Raw genomic sequence first — 7,870 nt, forward strand, 5'->3', positions numbered from 1 at the left:
GCAGTTTCCCCCTTCCATTCCGTCAGCATCCCCCTCTTTTTAGGCACCCCCATCTGCCTCATTCTCACCTCTCCTTCACTGCGCCACTCCTCTGTCTCTAGACTCTCTCAGTCCCTTAGTTTCCCATTCTCTTAAGTCTTGCATGCTTTTGTCCCTTAGTCTCAAATTCCTCAAATTTTCCTTTATTTTTCACCTGTCTCCTCTTTCCTGTCACACAATTTTCTTCCTTTTTGTTTTCCAGTCGGCTTCTACAACTTATTACTGTACAGTATAACATAGTGGCTTCCCGCTTGGAGGATTTCTTACCGTGGTTATTAACATCTCCCCTCCCCAAAGGCTCTCCCATTCCTTTGCCTCCCACACTGGAACCTCCTGAAAGAAGAGGACTGTATCATTCACGAACACATTGACATAGAATAGCCAAGGGAAATTTTGTGCCATTCCAAATTCCTCCCCTTTCACCAAAAGCATCCTTCCGATAGAGGATAGTGACACTGAAAATTCTTCTCCAATCCCCCTGTAAAGTCTAGTCTCTCTGCAAAAGCGTGCATCTTACTGGTTTGCGTCTTAGTCCTTTTCCCCCCTCCCTTCGCTGCCACGGTGGTACAGCCCCATCTGAGGCTCGCGGCCAGTCTGCGGCGTCTGTCTGTACGGAACCCAGCCTGCTCTCAAGATGGCGCCTCCCACACGGAAGCAGCATCAGGCAGCAGCCATATAGCCTCCCCACAAAGCCGCCCACGATGCGGAATGGGCAGAACCGTCCCGTACGGAAGAGCTCAGCCTCGGGAACCAGGCTCTTTGCTCACCAACACCAAGTGGGAGAGTTCGCCCAGACGGTGTCACTGCGGTGCCATTAAGCCGTGATGGCGTTTTGTGACCTCATAATCGAGCTCTGGGGTCAGAAGGGGGACTTAAGGTTTGAGTCGTGGGGCAGTCTGGAATTGGTATTGGAGGTCTCTGAGGTCAGTGATGGGAGGTTTCAGGGATGAGTTTGGGGGACGTGCGGGGATGAATAACAGGGAGAGCTGTATCATCTGTAGGTCAGAGGTGAAACGTGTGTGTGCTGAGTGATGGGGATATCCATGTAGCCAGTGATTCGTTCACCTGTATGGCCAGTGCTGTGATGGGGTTGGGAGTGGATGTGTTCTATAGGGTTTGGGATTTCTGGACCTGGTGAGTCGGTAATTTGTAAAAGTTAATCATGTTGCCGGGCGCTGTAGCTTATGCCTGTAGTGCTAGCACTCTGGGAGGCTGAGGCGGGTGGATTGCCTCAGCTCTCGAGTTTGAGACCAGCCTGAGCAAAGTGAGACCTCCCCCCGCATCTCTACTAAAAATAAAAAAGGTAGCTGGGCGTTAGAAAAGGTAGCTACTTGGGAGGCTGAGACAAGAGGATCGCTTAAGCCAAAGAGTTTGAGGTTGCTGTGAGCTACGACGCCAGAGTACTAAACCTGAGGGCGACGGAGTCAGATTCTATCTCCAAAAAAAAGTCAATCATGTGGCCAGGGGCTAATAAAGTTTAGCCCCAGTTTACTGGGACACCTTCACTTTACAATCTCTGCAGTTCACAGACCACCCTCTAGTTTAACACCTTCAGAAGTTTTCTCTAACCATCGTCTCCTCTGGTCACTCAAGCCCGCACCAGAAAACATCCTTCGAATGTAGGACCAAACAGCAGATAAAGAAATAGGATTATTAGTGTCAATTCCCTGTAGCCAGAGGCCACGAGGAGCACCCTGTAGTTGAAATAACTTAGGTTTATTACTCTTGCAGCAAGGAACACACACTATGGGGAACCATTGGATGCATATGTATCAGTAAGAGGGTGTTAGAAAGTACTGACAGGGCTTTGGAAAGGAAAGGGAAATGGGACTTCCTATGGATTGGATACTGTTAGGAAGCAGGGTGATTAAGTGATTTTTATTTAAAAAGCAGGGGATTTTAATCTTATTTGGAATGAGGAAAAACTAGACTGAAGCTAAAGCAGTAGCAGATGGGAGAGGTGGGGGGATATTTGGAACTTTGTGGATCGAACAATGTTGATGTCTGTATTCAGGACATAATTTCAGAATGGTCTAGCTGTTGCTTTGTTCCATCCTGGCCACAGAATGGCCTTATCTGATGTTAATGTTCTCTGTAATTGTTTATGTTAAACAGGAGGATGGTAGGCCAGCCCTCAGATATCAGGGGCTGCATTTTCTGTTTCTCATGAAAGGTGTAGTTTTGTAGTTTTGTTTTAAGTAGTAAACTTCTTAAGTTTACTGCAATCATTCTAGCTTCTATTTAACAAATATCTATTGAGCACCTGTTATTTACTTGATGCAGGGTTTGGTGTCCAGACACAGGCATGACTATTTGATTGTTTCCTTCCAGGTTTATTTTGATAAACCCTGGGATAGCACATATAAAACAATTTTATCCCTTCCATGGGATCCCCCAATTCCTCTGAATGAGTTCAGCCCTGTCTGCCTTACCCATCCTGGACTGAGAAGAGTTTACCAGCTATGTACCTTCCTGAACTGTGGGATATAAATATTCAGGTTTATCAGTGACTGTGTTCCCTGTCCCATGCTCTGTTTTTGTTAAGATCATAAATCATTTAGACCAATAATAATAAAATGTAAATCAGTCTAATTAACATAGTTAAAGAAATAGTTTGGTAAGAAAATGCAAGCCCAACAAGAACCATGATGTAAGAGTTAGCCTTTTCCCATTAGATTGATGATTTAAACAATGGTGTGATGATTTAAACAATAAAAACAGAGCTAGCCTGGGGCAAGGGGCTGTCCACCAGTCCTCATGCTTTGAATGTGGTTAGCCACCTCAACCCAACTGCTCTTTAAAAATTCTCTTTGTGTCTTGACTATTCTCTCATCCTGTCATCTCTGCCAGCCACTGAGAAAGAAATCACGGTGTAGTTTGGGGCTGGTCCCCAACAACAATTCTTTCTTCCTGTGCTAAAGTATATAGTAGGCATTTAACATACACAAATCCATAAATGTAATTCACCATATCAAAAGAAGCAAAAACAAAGGCCATATGATCCTCTCAATAGATACAAAAAAAGCATTTGACAAAATTCAGCGTCCTTAACAAGAACACTTAAGAAAATAGACATAGGTGGCACATTTCTTAAACTGATCGAGCCATCTATAACAAACCTACAGCTACTGTCATACTGAATGGAGTAAAACTGAAAGCTTTTCTACTTGGAATTGGAACCAGAAAAGGATGTCCTCTGTCACCATTATTCAGCATAGTGCCAGCGCTATGTTGTAGCCAATGTAATCAGAAAAGAGGAGGATTTAAAGGGCATCCAAATAGAGGCAGAGAAGGTCAATCTCTCACTCTTTGCTGATGACATGATCTTGTTTCTTTTTTTTTGGCAGTTTCTGGCCGGGGCTGGGCTTGAACCCGCTACCTCTGGCATATGGGGCCAGTGCCTTACTCCTTTGAGCCACAGGCGCTGGCCCCTGATGACATGATCTTGTTGTTGTTGCAGTTGTCACTGTTATTCCAGCTGGCCTGGGCTGGATTCAAACCCGCCAGCCTCAGTGTATGTGGCCAGTGCCCTACCCACTGAGCCACAGGAGCCTCCCTGATGACATGATCTTATACTTAGAAAACTCCAGAAACTCAACTGAAAAACTCCTGGAAGTGATGACAAAATACAGTAACATCTCAAGATATAAAATCAATGTCCACAAATCAGTAGCCTTTGTATATGTCAATAATAGGCAAATTGAGAAGCAAATAAAGGCCACAATTCCCTTCACAATAGCTTCAAAGCAAATCAAATATTAGAAATATACCTAATAAAAGAGCTGAATGATCTCTATGAAGAGAATTATGAAATCCTAAGAAAAGAAATAACTGAAGACTCTGACAAATGAAAGAATGTATCATGCTCTTGGTTGGGAAGAATCAACATTGTTAAAAATGTCTACCCAAAGTAATCTACAGATTCAATGCAATCCCCATTAAAATACCAACTTTAAACATTAAAGAAATGGAAAAAATAGTACTTTGTTTTGTATGGAAGCAAAAAAAAAAATCCATATAATCAAGGCTACTCTTAGTAATAAAAACAAAGCTGGAGGCATCACTCTACTAGACTTCAAATTATATTACAAGTTCACAGTGATCAAAACAGCATGGTACTGGCACAAAAATAGAGATGATCATTTGGAACCAAATAGAAAATCAAGAGATGAAACCAGTCTCTAGTTGCCATCTGATCTTTGATAAACCAAACAAAAGCATACAGTGGGGAAAAGAATCCATATTCAACAAATGGTGCTGGGAGAACTGGATAACCATATGTGAAAGACTGAAACTGGACCCACACCTTTTACCACTTAAAAAATTGATTCAAGATGGATAAAATCTATGATATGAAACAATAAAAATCCTAGAAGAAAGTGTAGGAAAAACGAGGATATTGAACTGGGGAAAGATTTGATGATGACTTCAACAGCAATCACAACAACAACAAAAATAAATGGGACTTAAATAAGCTGAAAAGCTTCTGCACAGCTAAGGACACAACAAGTAAAGCAGAAAGACAACTTTCAGAATGGGAAAAGATATTTGCATGGTATGAGTCTGACAAAGGGTTGATAACTAGAATCTATAGAGAACTCTAATCAACAGAAGGGAGCAAACAATCCCATTTACCACTAGGCAAGATGGCTTCTCTGAGGAAGCCAGACAAATAGCTGACAAACATTTGAAAAAATGTTCATTGTCCCTGATCATCAGAGAAACGCAAATCAAAAACCACCCTGAGATATCACCTAACCCCAGTAAGATTAGCCCACATCACAAAGTCTCAAAGTTGCAAGATGCTGGTGTGAATGCAGAGAGAAGGGAACACTTCTACTCTGTTGGTGGGACTGCAAACTTCTTTTTGGAAGGAAGTATGGAGAGTCTTCAAAGAACTCAAATTAGACCCCCCTCCCCATTTTATCCTGCAATCCCATCATTGGGCATCTACTCAGAAGGAAAAAAAAATCCTTTTATCATAAAAACATTTGCACTAGATTTTTTATTGCAGCTCAATTTACAGTGGCCAAAATGTGGAAACAACCTAAATGCCCACCAACCCAGGAATGGATTCACAAGCTGTGGTATATATATGGCATGGAATACTATTCAGACATTAGAAAAGATGGTGACTTTACATCTTTTATATTAACCTGGATGGAGGTGAAACACATTCTTCTTAGTAAAGTATCACAAGAATGGTGGAACAAGAATCCAATGTACTCAATACTAATATGAAGCCAGCAGATGATCTAATACATGCCTAAGTAGGGGAAAAATTAAATCAATTCAAGGTGGGTGGCAGGGGGATTGAGGGAACGGGGAAGAGGGAGTGGGATAGGTTGCTCTCACTTAATGGGCACAATGTTAGGGTGCATGGCACACCTCTTGGGGGCAGGACATAATTATAAGAGGGACTCTACCTAACAAATGCTACATTGTAAACTAATTCTCTATACTCTCAAAATTAACCTGAAACAAAAATATAAAATAAAATGAAGTATGTAGTAGGCATTTAACAACTAATTCATTAATAATAATGTTTCTTGTTAATCCACTCAACAATCATATCTGTAATGTCTCTCTAAAAGAAATTCAAAGGCAATAGAAGGCAAAGTTCTTTCAGGAGCAAAGGTTGTACATGAAAAGCCAAGCCATCAAGATTGATGGCTGTGTAAAATTACATGTCATCTATAGTTACTGTTTTAGGAGTTTAGTGAAAATTATAGTCTAAGTGGTTCTCAACCTTCCTAATGTCATGATGTATTTTCATTGTTACAAAGGGGTCGCAACCCATAGGTTGAGAACTGCTGGATGTGGCAGAATTTAAGAAGACATTTTTCAGAACACTTATCAGTTGCCGTAATTCACTTTTTTTTTTTTTTTTTGGAGACAGAGTCTCACTATGTTGCCCTCAGTAGAGTGCTGTAGCATCACAGCTCATAGCAACCTCCAACTCTTGGGCTTAAGTGATTCTTTTGCCTTGGCCTCCCAAGTAGCTGGGACTACAAGTGCCTGCCACAACGCCTGGCTATTTTTTGTTGTTGTCGTTGTTTAGACTGGGCCATGTTCAAACCCACCAACTCTGGTGTATGTGGCTAGTGCCATAACCACTGTGCTATGGGTGCCAAGCCCTATTCACATCTTAAATGAGAGTTAGGTAGAAGAAGTAGGTGAGGGCAAGCTGTAGGAAGGAGGACAAGTACAAATCCTTAGAGTTGTAAATCAACATGGCTTTTCTGGCAGGAATTTGCTAGATTCACTTGCCTTCAATATAAAATAATTATCAGGAGATAGTGGAATATAAGCTTGGGTGCATGGTGTGGGTGCAGGTAGTTAATGTTTTATTAGCCATACTCTGACATTTTCTATTATTTTTCTAAACAGCTTTGAGCCATAAATCTCATACCATATAATTCACCCATTAAAAGTAAACATTTTAGTGGTTTTTAGGTCATTGATTTGAGACCTTATTTTTTGTCCAATGTAAGCATTTAAATGTAGGTAGTCTTCCTTTTGCTTGGTAGTGAGGGCCTATAAAAAAGATTATGGGGGCTAAAACTGCAAAGTAATCTTCATACTCACTAGGAAAAATTACAATTGTTTTGTAACCTTTAAGAATTTTTCCAAAACAATAAAAACTATGTTACTATTGGTTATAAGTGTAGAGGAGAATGAAAATAAAGTAAAATTAATGCTTATTACTCTGGAGTTTAAAACATGGGCAGCTTTGTGAATGTTTTTGTTTGTTTGTTTGTTAACTTATGAAGAGTAGTTTACATACTGCTTACCATCCATATTGTATGACTTATGGTATGAAGTGAGCATGTATTCTATGCAGTAGTCAATTATTAATATTATACTCCTTTTAAAGTTTGGATCCACTCCAATATTTTATCTTTTGTGCTTTCAATGTTGTAAAGTGTCTAAGAGTTTCTTTCAATGGAATATCTTTATCCTCTTTATCACAACCACTTTCTTCATTTATGTTAGTAAGTTTGATTTCACTAAGTTCCTCCAGCTGTGTTTCTAAAGTATTTTGAATAGCAATGCCTGTTCTCTGTGGGTTACATTTTAAGCAAGTCTGGAAGTCTCCCTAAGTTTTTAGTCATTGCTATTCTCTCTAGGCTCTCCCTGCATAATCATTTTCGCATCCCTAACCCCTGCAATTTATTGTTTCTGGACTATACTAGGTCACTGATTTATTCTACCCCTTATGTCTTCTACTAATTCTTTTTCTAAATATCTGTTCTATTTTATGTCTTTATTTTTTCTCACATAGCAAGAGTAGAGATGACATCCCTTGACTGGATATATTTAGAGATGTTTTCTTCAATAAGTATATACTGGAATGTGTCAAAGCAGATTATTCCTTGTACTCCATTTTAAAAGTAGCAATATGAGGACCAGCTGGAGAGCAGAAAACCAAGACAAATTTGTCAGGCAAGTCACACTTATCAAGAACAATTCAATTAGTACAGAATGAGGCCATGCAAATAATGCATTTGGAAAAATGTTTCATGACTGCACAGACCTAGATACTTCAAAACAAAGACTGTATAAGTGTAATTCACTTGGAAAGAGCTTGAAACCTAATATGAATCCATATTCCCTGTTGTAATAGGAATTATGCAAGAAAAAAGATTGATGAGAGGCTCGGCACCTGTGGCTCAGGTGGCTAAGGCGCCAGCCATGTACACCCAAGGTGGCGGGTTCAAATCCCCAGCCCAGGCCCGCCAAACAACAATGATGGCTGCAACCAAAAAAAATAGCCAGGCGTTGTGGCGGGCGCCTGTGGTCCCAGCTACTTGGGAGGTGGAGGCAGGAG

The sequence above is a fragment of the Otolemur garnettii genome, unplaced genomic scaffold (assembly GCF_000181295.1).
Source record: "Otolemur garnettii isolate 467f Iridium unplaced genomic scaffold, OtoGar3 scaffold00003, whole genome shotgun sequence".
Taxonomy (NCBI): Eukaryota; Metazoa; Chordata; class Mammalia; order Primates; family Galagidae; genus Otolemur; species Otolemur garnettii.